At 39.2% G+C, this 11,920-nt stretch overlaps 1 protein-coding gene across 2 annotated transcripts in view; it reads left to right on the top strand.

The window, feature by feature from the left end:
- Positions 1 to 2,933: 2,933 nt before the first annotated feature.
- Positions 2,934 to 11,920, top strand: part of CAPSL (calcyphosine like) — a 40,118-nt gene continuing 31,131 nt past the window's right edge. The window contains exon 1 of one of the 2 annotated variants that reach the window (XM_008053356.1): positions 2,934 to 3,058. The gene's annotated coding sequence lies outside the window, so the exon portion shown is untranslated. Of the gene's footprint in view, positions 3,059 to 3,078; positions 3,166 to 11,920 lie in introns of those variants that run through there. The other variant, XM_008053357.2, reaches the window with a different exon arrangement.

Genomic DNA, 11,920 nt, shown 5'->3' with positions numbered 1-11,920 from the left:
CCAGTTCACCTATGCCGTCGCCATCTTGCCCCGTCTCCGGCTAAGGTATTTTTAAAGATTTTTTTGATTTTAGAAAAATTCATCTACCATCTCCTACATGGAAGAGAATATCCTTATATGTGGTAAAAACTATGAGATTACATCCAGCTACTAGGAAAAGAAACAAATTTTAAAAAAATCCCAGGGTTTTGTTTGTTTGTTTCATCTTTGTTGATAAAGCCTGAAGGTGGCCCATCCAAGGTTGGTGTGGTTGGTTGCTCCATTGTGTCATCAATAGCCCATATTTTTTCTATCTTTTTTATGTTTCTTACTGCTGTACAGAACGACCTCTCTGGTAGGTGGCATTTTGTGAAATATTTTACCTTCAAATGATTGTGCCTTTGTATTTGCTTTAGCATTCTTAAATGAAATTAAATCTCACTGTGATAAAAGTTTCAAATGAATGGTATCACATAGTTAAAAACATAGAGAAGAAAATATTAGACATATGGAGAGGCCCTGGAAGAGCAATAGTTTTTGATCACTTTATTCTAGGATTGTGATAGAGATCTTTATATAATTTGATTCAAAAAATAAAGTAACTGCTACAAATACTCCTTAAAGAAATAAGGAATGACCCACCCTCTTGCCTATTCCAGGAAAAGATTTGCTTGGAGGTCTGCAGAACTGGGTTCCTGGTGTCTGTGCATTCTGTGGATTCTCATGCTGTAAGGATGTCACCCAGGGCCAGGAACCTGCAGATTACATTCGATTGTGTGTGTATGATATAAAGTTTTATTTCTACACTCTTTATGAAACCACTTGACTTGGTCAATGACAGCCCTTCCTTGAAGGACAGATATGAAGCCTTCTTCATGTTTTCCTTTGAATCACTAGTCATGACTTCATTTTCCTCATGACTAACACAAGGTTGTAAGGATGATGCTTTCAGGTCAGTAAATCCTTCCCTCCCACTCCCGCACATTATCTTCCCCTAACACTTGGCAATTTATTGAGATCAACTCTGTGTCAGTCAGGTAAACCTGGATCCCTGAAATCTAATCATAGCAGCCAGCAAACCAGAATGATGCCTCTAGTCTTGTTCCTTCTAAGCATCCTCCAATGGGCTGTGAGCGTGGCCATGAAAACACAGAAACCTGATCTCATCCCTCACTATTTAAACTCTTTGCTTGTTCCCATTGCATGAAATATAGGGCACTGTGATTTGTTTCCGGCTACCCCCTGGACATATCTTGAGTAAAACTCATCCTACCCATTTCCAAATGTGCGCTACCTGCCCCCCAAACATACTTTGCTATTTTTAACCCTAGTCTCTGCTCTGTCTGTGCTCTTCCCTCTCTCAGAAATATCATCTCACTTGTGTTGGAATGAAAAACTACTGCTTATTTTTCAATATCCAGTGTTATTGTGTTCACATTCCTGACCACTACACCCATAAAAGAGTTCATTGTGTTCTTTTTTTGAAGGATTTTTCTTACTATATTGCAATTATTTGTTGAAGTATCTGTCTTCCTCTTTAGAAACTATAAAGTCCTGGGGGACAGGGAGGGCAAGGGTAGTGGAATTAACGGTAATTAATATCTGTCTGGGGATGGGGGGACACCCCTTATCAACAAGGGTGCCTGAACGATGCATATTTGTATACCTAACCCTTAACTGTACCCCACAATTTTAAAATAAAAAATATGTTTAAAAAAAAAAGAAACTATAAAGTCCTAAAGGTCAGGAGCTGGTTCCTAGTTATCCTGTTGTTATAGAAGTTTGCATAGTGCCTAGAACAAATACTGCTAGGACAACTGGATATCATTTAGAAAAAAGACAATATTTGATCTGTACTGCTTCACACTATATCATAAAATGAATTCCAAGTATATCAGAGCTCTAAGTATAAAAAATAATACCATGACAAGTGTAAAAAAAGTGCATTTTTCTATAACCTATTTGTAGAGAAAGAAATGACATTTAAAATATATCTAAAAAATTTCTGGTACAAGAGAAAGGTAAATTAATTTGACATAAAAAAAATTTGTGGCCGGTCTTGGTGGCTCAGCCTGTAATCCCGCGCCTTTGGGAGGCTGAGGTGAGTGGATTGCCTGAGCCCGCGGGTTTGAGACCCGCCTGGGCAGGTGAGACCTCATCTCTACAATAAATCAAAAAATCAGCTGGGCATGGTAGTGCGCGCCTGTAGTTCCAGCTACTTGGAAGCCTGAGGCGGAAGGATCGCTGGAGCCCAGCAGGTTGAGGCTGCGGTGGCTGGGAGCGGCCACTGCAATCCAGTCTGGGCGACAGAGTGAGACTCCAACTCAAAAAAAAAAAAAAAAATTTGCATGGTAAAAATCATCCTGGCATAAAACAGACCAATCCAACAAATTTAAACTCTTTGAAGACAGTGCTGGGGATGTTTTTCTGACCCAAGATGAGCTCCTCCCAGCTCTCTATTTTCCCATTTCTCTCTAGAAAGCTAGCAACCCAGTTATTTTCCTCTAAATAGGTCACTAGACTGCTTCTTATCTTGGCAAAGTAATTGCCAAACAACGTGTGAAAAAAAGAAAAGAAATGAAAAGAGAAAAGAAAGAACCCAAGGACGGAAACAGTGGAAAAGATGTCCTATTGGTATGTGAATGCAAAGAAGGAGAGAGGACTTTGAATCACCTATAATTATACCTGCCTGCTCCTGAATTGTGGTTTTGAGTCTCACCTGGTAACAGCACCCTGGCGGCAAGCCTTCTGGGGACAACAAAAAGGAATGGACTGCCTAAAAGAAGGAAGACAATTTGCTAAATACTACCTTAGAAAACATGGGAAACAAGTTTTGATGCCATTTTAGAAACCAAACAATTGCTAGCAAAACTTCTGGTTGGCTTCTCTCCCGGTGCAAACAGGTTGGGCTTTCACAGTCACTGGGATTTCCTAGGCAACAAGAGTGTAAACTTGAGAAAAGGCAGAACCAGAATAGGGATTGATAGTGAGCTGAGCCAATTCAAGCTGTGAATTTGCAGCAGTGATTCCAAGCCATCCAATTAGCACCAATTAGCACAAGGACCTCTAAGGAAGACAGGTAAGAGGAAGAAGAAAGGAGGCCTAGGAGAGACCAGTTTTCCCAGATGCAGGAGAGAGCATCTACAGTTTCTGTTCCAAGCAACTGAGAACAGGTTAGCATTTAAGGTAAATCAATGTTTTCTAAAAATCTATTCTATTGATTTTATCACATTTGTTTTAGCAAAGAAAAGAAGACAATTACTCTCTAAAAAGAAAACTTAAAGGTTGTTGGGAATTCTTGGACTAGAGAGACCAGCACTAGGTTGTCAGTGCATGGAGGAAATAACTTAGTACTGGGAGAGGCTTTTGGAATCTTTGCAAAGTGAAACTCAGATGAAAATGTACAAAAATAAATTTCATTTGTAAAGGGAAAGGAAATAAACATTATTGAGCAGTCACTATACTCAGCACTTGAGTGTAAAGTGTTTGAGTGAATTGCTGTAACTATCCTGATGACCATTGATAAAACTATGCTCCAGGGAAGTCCAACATCTCCAAGTCACAAAGCAATTTAAGGGGTGAGCTTTCATTCAGCCCTTACTTTGCCTGATATTAAAACTTGTGCTATGTCTCCCATACCCTGCTTAACTGACAACTTAGAATAAAAAATAAGAATCAGAATGCTTATTAAAGTATACTGACATGGCTTGTTCAAAATTATATCAGAGAGTTGATTTGATTAATCAGAGAGTTGGTTGGTACTTTACTAAGGACATTGGTAAACAGCAACACCATTTACCCAGGCATCTACCCACCTTGCCTTTAGTCTGGGGATTATTTAAATCATACCAAGTAGATTCAATTCTTCTCGGCTGTTTGAACTTATTTTTTTCTCAAACTCTTACAGCTACAAATATCTGTTTTGTTATTGTGAGTTTAAAACATTGAGATTTAAATTGTAGGAATTCACTTGTATTTATATTCTGATAACAATTATTTAATAACAATTGCAATGATCAATTCTAGAAACAATCTAACAGCATCACGCTAAATGCTGATGATTTGTTGACAGAAAACATAGAGGACACAGCCCTTGCTTGTAAAGGCCTTTTAATCCAGTAGTGCAGGCAGTTCTGAAAATAAAAAATTACATAATGGGACAATGTGGATGCTATTTGGACTTCACCACAGTAATTATTCAAGGACAGGTAGGACTTCTTTAGGCCAAGAAAGGAGGGAAGGTATTCTTGAAAGTGTGACTGCATGCATAAAGGCCTAGAGAAACAGAACACCATGGTGTTTGGGGAATATGAGTGCGTAGAGAGGTATAACAGATTTTGAATGGGAGGAAAATCACTAGAAATAAGGCTGGAGACATAGAAAGGGCCAATGCATAAATTCAGTGCTAAGAATTTTCACTTTACCTGTACACATTGAGAAACCATCATAGGGTTTTAAACTAGATTGTGAAGCCCAGGTTTCCATTTGATAAAGATTGTTTTGACTGAGCTTTGATAAGTCTCTTGGAAAGAAAGACAGCCCCAGTGCACTGACTGGTACACATCCCCTGGGAGAATGTTGGGGGGTGGATAGGAGAATGAGACAGACTACTTGTTGGCATCATAGAGGTAGACAATCTAGATGATATAAATAAGTGTATTGAAGGGAGTAGACAACAATGGGAAAAACTACAGGAAGAAGTTAAGTCTTAATCATTGAGGGAAAGGGGAAAATGGAAGTAAAGTACTAAGAGAAAGTAGGCATATTATAGCCCTTCAGCTCCTGAACCCAACCTGGTGGTCTCAGGGTCTGTAGCCCGCCTGGATCCCTAACGCTCAGGCGGGCCTCACAGCCGGCTCCCAACATCAGTCAAGCACACAATTCTAGAAATGTAGCTGCAAAGAGAATGGAGACTATATATACTTTTGAAATATACACATTTTAAGAGATGTTGTCTATGTATTGCTTTTAGAAATTGAATTAAATTACAGTAGCAATGTGTAATATGACATATATATGTATATATAGACCAAGCAACAAAATCAAGTGTAGATTTTTTTTTAAACTAAAAATATTTTAAAAGCACACAAATAGGAGATACCTGGCAAATTTAACAGCAGAAGGAAAAGCATCTAGAAAGAAAGAAATTAAAGATAGTTTGGGGGAGAGAGAAGGTAATTTGAAATATGAAATAACAGCAGTTATGAGAAGGAATAAATGTTCCTTGAAAGCAAGGATACAGCCTCAAAAAAAAAGAGGAAAGAAGAGAGAGGAGCAAGGTTAGATCTTTTGGAATAGCCAGGATAGTAAATGAAGATCTCCTTCAACCACTTTTCTCATTGCCTCAAAACTGGGGCTTGAGGAAAGGGATCTTGAGCACACAGTTCTTCAAAGTGGGATACAAGGAACCCTGGGAACACAGGGTACAGAGAATTTGAAGGATCCTCCACTCCCTTGTGTGCTCTTATTTAAATGAGACTTAACTGAGAAATTACCTTGCTATTCTATGTTCACTCTCCTTTACAATCTCCCTTCCTTTACTTCAAAAGAAGGTAAATTTTCACCCTTCTTGTATATTGCCCAGGTGTAAAAATCTCAGGTGCACAAGACAAAGAAAAAATTCAACATTTTTTTCATTAGGTATACTAAAGATATTAGACAGATTCTTATCTGTCTAATTGAGATCCCTTTCCAATAAAATATTTGTTTAATAAATATTTCTCAAACTCTGTCATATATTTATGATGTTTTGAGCAACTCTATACTTATAATAATTTTCATAATAATCCGATCTAGAAAAAATGTTTTTACACAGTCTTGTAGTCATAGTAAATGAATAAATAATAGAAATGAATAAATAAACAAAATCCATATGTATTTTATTATATAGAAGTCTCACAGATGGATGAATAAATAACATTAAGCATGAAAGTACATTAGGATAAAATTTGGGGAAAAACAGAATGGAATGTAAACTCAAGAAGTAAAAGGAATAATGCAAAAAAAGAAAGATTGCCCTGACTGTCCTCTGAATGATAAGTTGGAGAGTACAAAGCTAGAGGCAGGAGATAGATAGGAGACAGTTGCAATAGTGAAAATGAGAGGTGACCAGGTCCTGGACCGAGGCAGTAGCTATAGCAATGGAGGTGAGGGAACAGAGACATGTCAAAGTAGTGAAACTCTATAGGACTTAGCTGCTGATTGGATATAGATGATAAGGAAAAAAATCTAGGATGATGTTCAGTTAATGATTCAGATAAACAGTATTGTTGTTCCCCGAGGCAAGGAATAAGAAAGAAAAATAAGTAAATTTGGTTCTGGAACATTAAACAAGTGTCTATAGGTGCTCATGTTTTGTGAGAAATTAGAATCTGGCTCTGAAACTCAGGAGAGTGCCAGTCTGGAATAAAAATTTGGGAGTCATCATTGTGTCAGTGGATATGACTGAGATTGCCATGGTTAGTGGAAGAGTGAGGAGAGAATATATAACTGGAACCTGGGAGAAGATAAGGAAAAAATAAAATAGGACAGACCCAAGAGGGAGGAAGAGAGACAAGCAATTAGATTCATAGTCATTGAAGGAAAGGGATATTAAAAAGGAAGAATGATCAATAGAGTAAACTGTTAGAAAAAGTTAACGAGAGAATAATGATTGTTGAAGTTGGCAATCTGGTTAGCAGTGACATTGAAGATATGCTCATTGCAGGGGTAGAGTGGAGACCACACTGCAGTGAACTGAAGTATGAATGGGGCATGAGAAAGGGAGAAACTGGACACTCTTTCAAGTAGTCTGACTTTGAATGTCGATAGCTAGAAGTTCAGGATTGAAGGATCACAGTAGATTTGTGAGCCAAAGGGAGGAGCTAGCAGAGAGGAGAAAAAGGGTGCATAACTGTTACCTGAGATGCCCAGAAAGGTTGGTTGGAAGTTCCTCACTTCTTCATTGGAAGAAAGGATGAAGTCAGGATGGTCTCAGATCTGTGTCTTTATAGATTTGGATGAGAGTGGTGAGAGTTTGTTCACATCTGGTGGCTCTGGTGTGTGTGTGTGTGTGTGTGTGTGTGTGTGTGTGTGTGTGTATGTGTGTGTATGAGAGACAGAGAGAGAGAGACTTTCCAGACAAGGTGTGAAGAAGAGCAGCAAAGGTTTGGATGAAACTTTGAGAAGACTCTGGCCAACATCATATAAAAAATATAGTTGATATTTGAGTGTTTCTGAAGGCCCAGGTATGGTGAGGGAATAACTCCAATGGCACCCATCTACTTTGGTGTGTGACTTTGTTCAGCTGCACCTCACAGTCTGCCTTTAAGAGTATGAACCTTGGGCAAATTGAGCTAAGTTAACCATTCATATGTGTGGGTGGGAGACTGACAAGTGAGGGTCAAGAAAGAAGGTACTGATAAGGAGTGCTTAGAATGGTGCAAGAAGGGTGTAGAATGGATAAGGAAAGAAATGGATCCAGAAGGGAGAATGAGGTTGGTAATGGCTGGGGTGCCAATGCAGGATTAAAATACTAGAGGTTTTGTAAACTGACCAGCAAGTTGGAATAATGGAGTCAATTGATGCAGAGAAAGTTGAGACTGGATTTTGAACTTTTAGAGGAGATCAGCTTTGACTGGTGACAAAACATGAAACATAGTCTTGAAGAGAATCCTGAGACATTCCCAAAGTAGGTGGAAACAAAGGAGCTTTAGGAGCTTCATGGCTGCATGTTAGATGGATTGTCTAGATGAGCACAGAATTTGCCGAGATTGATGTGGATAACCCAGAGGTAAAATTCAGAGTCTTACAGACTGATAAAATGACAAAACCAAAGAGAGACATAGGAAATCTGGCCAGCTGGTCTGTGCTTCAAAGGATGTGAGAATGGGTCATGATCTGGGGGTGACAGGGTGCATCTTAAAAACTGTGAGGTTCTTCAAAGCTGGACTGGATTAAAAAATGTGGTACATATACACAAAGGAATATTATGCAGATATAAAGAAGGACAAACATATGGACTTTGCAGCAACTTGGATAGATTTAGAGTTGATCATACTCAACGATCTATCACTGAAACAAAGAACAGAGTACCATATGTTCTCACTCATAAGTGGATCTTGAACAATTATCATAATACTACAAGAAAGGGATTGGCAGTAGTGGGAAACTGTCAGGGGAAGGGGGGTGAGATTGGCAGTTGAGGGAAACTGCTAAGGGAGGGAGGGACACACCTCATCAACAAGGGTACCTGCATAATCAACGTTTGTCTACCTAACCCTGAATTGTACCCTACATCTTTATTTTAAAAAAAGCTGTGAGGTTCTTTAGTACTTAGAATTAGGGATAAGAAGTGCTTACATCTGAAAAGACTGCAGACAGAGTCCAGTTTCTTATGCAAAATCAAAGTACCAGGTAGGATAAAGACATTGTACCAATCAGTGTCCTGGCAGGAAATGGATGGCACATTCAAAAGTAGTAACAGAAAAGAGTTAAATAAGAACAATTCACAGGGGTGTGGAAGTGTGGATAGGGCTGAAGGACATAGATAAGAGAGGATGAGGTGCCCAGTGATGCCACAGTAAGGAGGGACAGGAGAGGGGGTATTACCTGTGAGTCTGAAAGGTCCAGAGGAGAAAAGGTTTCCAGATCTCAGTAAGACATTGCCTTAGGGAGGACTGCCTTTGGTGAAGGATTGGAGTTGCTAACAAACTGTCACTTGGCAGAGAGGAAGCCGTGTAAATGCACACTCCAACCTGTTTCCCCCGCCCTCTGATTCCCTGCTGATGCCTCTCAGTGGTGGAATCCATTGGGAAGTCAGGGAGCAAAGAAGACGAGTTAATGCAGTAGGTTCATAGAGTCAAATTTTTATAGCACAGATGCGGGTAAAGAATGGATCGGGGAGGAGTCTAGGCAGGTTAGTGAGTTGTTCAGAGGCTGAATCAAGATGAGGAGACATATAATGGAATAAGGAATTGGGGAAAGTCTGGGCATATTTGCATGGAAGGCAGTGTTGGTCCCAAGAGGACCAGACTCTCCCAGTAACTTGTGCTGGTGGGGAGGTACTCAGATCAAGCAGTGGGAGTGTGTACTTTGTGCAACAACACTTTTGGCTTCAACTGCTGCTTTAATCTCTGTAATTTGTGGGTTAAATAATGTTCCTTGTAAAAGTTTGCTCTTTATTCTGATCTCAGACTGATTTGTATAAAGAAAAAACTATCAAGGTTCATGAGGACAGTTTTCTATATTTTTATTTTTTAATTGTAAAGATGTGGGGTACAATTCAGGGTTAGGTATGCAAATGTTCATTATGCAGGTACCCTTGTTAATGAGGTGTGCCCCTCCCTCCCCTGGCAGTTTCCCTCAACTGCCAATTCCACCCCCCTTCCCAGGCAGTTTTTCCCACTACTGCCAATACCTTTCTTATAGTATTACAATTTTTTAAGGTCCGCAGTTATGAATGAGAACATATGGTACTCTGTTGTTTCCATGATAGATCACTGAGTATGATAGACTCTGAATCCATCCAAGTTGCTGCGAAGTCCATATGTTTGTCTTTCTTTATGACTGCATAATATTCTATTGTGTATATGTACCACATTTTAAAAATCCAGTCCAACTTCAATGGGCAGCATGGTTGGTTCCATCTTTTTGTTATTGTGAATAGAGCTGCAACAAATATGTGTGTGCCGGTATCTATTTGTTGAAAGATTTGAGTTCCTCTTCCCAACAGGGGAATTGGTGGATCATATGGAAGGTAAATTTCTAGTTCTTCCAGAAATCACCACACTGTCTTCCAAAGAAGTTGCACTAGTTTGCATTCCCACCAGCTGTGTAAAAGCGTTTGTTTTCTATGCATCCTCGCCAGCAACTGTTGTTTGTTTTTATTAATGATGGCCATTCTTACTGGGGTTAGGTGGTATCTCAATGTGGCTTTGATTTGCATTTCTCTGATGATTAGTGAGGCTGAGCTCTTTCTCATATGTCTGTTGGCTGCCCATATATCTTCTTTTGAGAAGAGTCTATTCTTGTCTTTTGCCCACTTTTTAATGGGGCTGTTTGTTTTTTTCTTTCCAGTGCATTTGAGTTCCTTGTAGATCCTAGATGTTAGGCTTTTGTCAGATATATAGTTGGCAAATATTTTTTTCCCATTTTGTGAGCTGTCTCCCTGCTCCTTTGATGGCTTCTTTTGCTTTGCAGAATCTCATCAGTTTGATGAGGTCCCACTTGTCTATCTTATTTCTTATGGCATGGGCACTTAGGGTTTTGATCAGGAATTCGTTGCCAGTTCCAATTTCCATAAGGGTGTCTCCTGTGTTTTCTAAGATTCTTATAGTTTGAGGTTTTACATTTAGGTCTTTGATCCATTTAGAGTTAATTTTTGTGTATGGTGATCAGTAGGGGTCCTGTTTCAATCTTTTGCATGTAATAAGTCAGTTTTCCTAGCACCATTTATTGAATAGGTTCTCCTCTCCACAGTGGTTATTGTTGGAGGTTTTGTCAAAGATGAGTTGGTTGAGAAATTGAGACTTTGCTTCCAGAATCTCTGTCCTATTCCATTGGTCTATATGCCTGTTCTTGTACCAACACCAGGCTGTTTTGATTACTGTAGCCTTATAATAAAGTTTGAAGTCTGGAAGTGTGATGATTCCTGCTTTGTTTCTTTTGCTAAGGATTGTTTTGGCTATTTGTGGTCTTTTATGTTTTCACATGAATTTCTGTATTGTCATTTCCAGGTCTGAGAAGAATGATGATGGTAATTTATTGGGTATTGTATCTGTAAATTGCCTTTGGTAGGACAGACATCTTAACAATGTTGATTCTTCCTATCCATGAGCATGGAATATTTTTCCATTTGTTTGTGTCTTCTTGGGATTTCTTTGAGCAGTGTTTTGTAGTTCTCCATGTAAAGGTCTTTCACTTCTCTGATTAGGAAGATGTCGAGGTATTTCATTTTTTGTGTGGCTATTTGTGAATGGGATTGTGCTATTTATTTGATTCTCTGCCTGCTTGCTGTTGGTGTATAGGAATGCAACTGTCTTTTGCACATTTATTTTGTACCCTGAGAATCTGCCAAAGGCTTTTTTCCGTGCAAGCAGGTTTTTGACAGATTCTTTTGGATTTTCAAGGTATAGGATCATATCGTCAGCAAAGAGGGATAACTTGACTTCCTCTTTTCCTATTTGGATACCCCTGATTTTCTTCTCTTCTCTCATTGCCCTAGCTAGGACTTCCAACACTATGTTGAACAAGAAGGGTGAGAGTGGGCACCCTTCTCTTTTCCCAGTTTTCAGGAAAAATATTTCTAGTTTCTGTCTATTTAGCAATATGTTAGTTGTGGGTTTATCATGGATGACACTATTTTCAGGTATATTTCTTCTATACCTAGGTATTTGAGGGTTTTTATCAAGAAGGGATGCTGGATTTTATCAAAGACTTTTTCTGCTTCTAATGAGATAATCATGTGGTTCTTGTTTTTACATCTGTTGATGTATTTAATTACATTTGTGGTCTTGCGAATGCTGAACCAGCCCTGCATCCTGGAGATGAAGCCTCCTTGGTCATGGTGAATGATTTTTGAGATTTGCTTTTGAATTGATTTGCTAGAATCTTGTTGAGGATTTTTGCATCTATGTTCATAAGAGACACTGGCCAGTAGTTCTCTTTTTTGGTTGAATCTTTACCTGGTTTGAGTATCAGTGTGATGTTAGCTTCGTAAAATGATTTGGGGAGAATTCCATCTTTCTTAATTGCCTGGAATACTTTTAGTAGGATTGGCATCATCTCCTCGTTGGATGTTTTACAGAATTCTGCTGGGCTGGACTCGGTGACTCAGCCTGTAATCCCATGCCTTGGGAGGCTGAGGTGAGTGGATTACCTGAGCCTGCGGGTTCGAAACCCACCTGGGCAACTTGGCGAGACCTCATCTCTACAATAAATCAAAAACTAACCAGGCGTGGTA

Source organism: Carlito syrichta, unplaced genomic scaffold (assembly GCF_000164805.1).
Source record: "Carlito syrichta isolate Samal-C Ts95f unplaced genomic scaffold, Tarsius_syrichta-2.0.1 Scaffold288097, whole genome shotgun sequence".
NCBI classification, from domain to species: Eukaryota; Metazoa; Chordata; class Mammalia; order Primates; family Tarsiidae; genus Carlito; species Carlito syrichta.
Note: the sequence above shows the minus strand (reverse complement) of the source record. Positions and strands in the feature narration are given on the sequence as shown.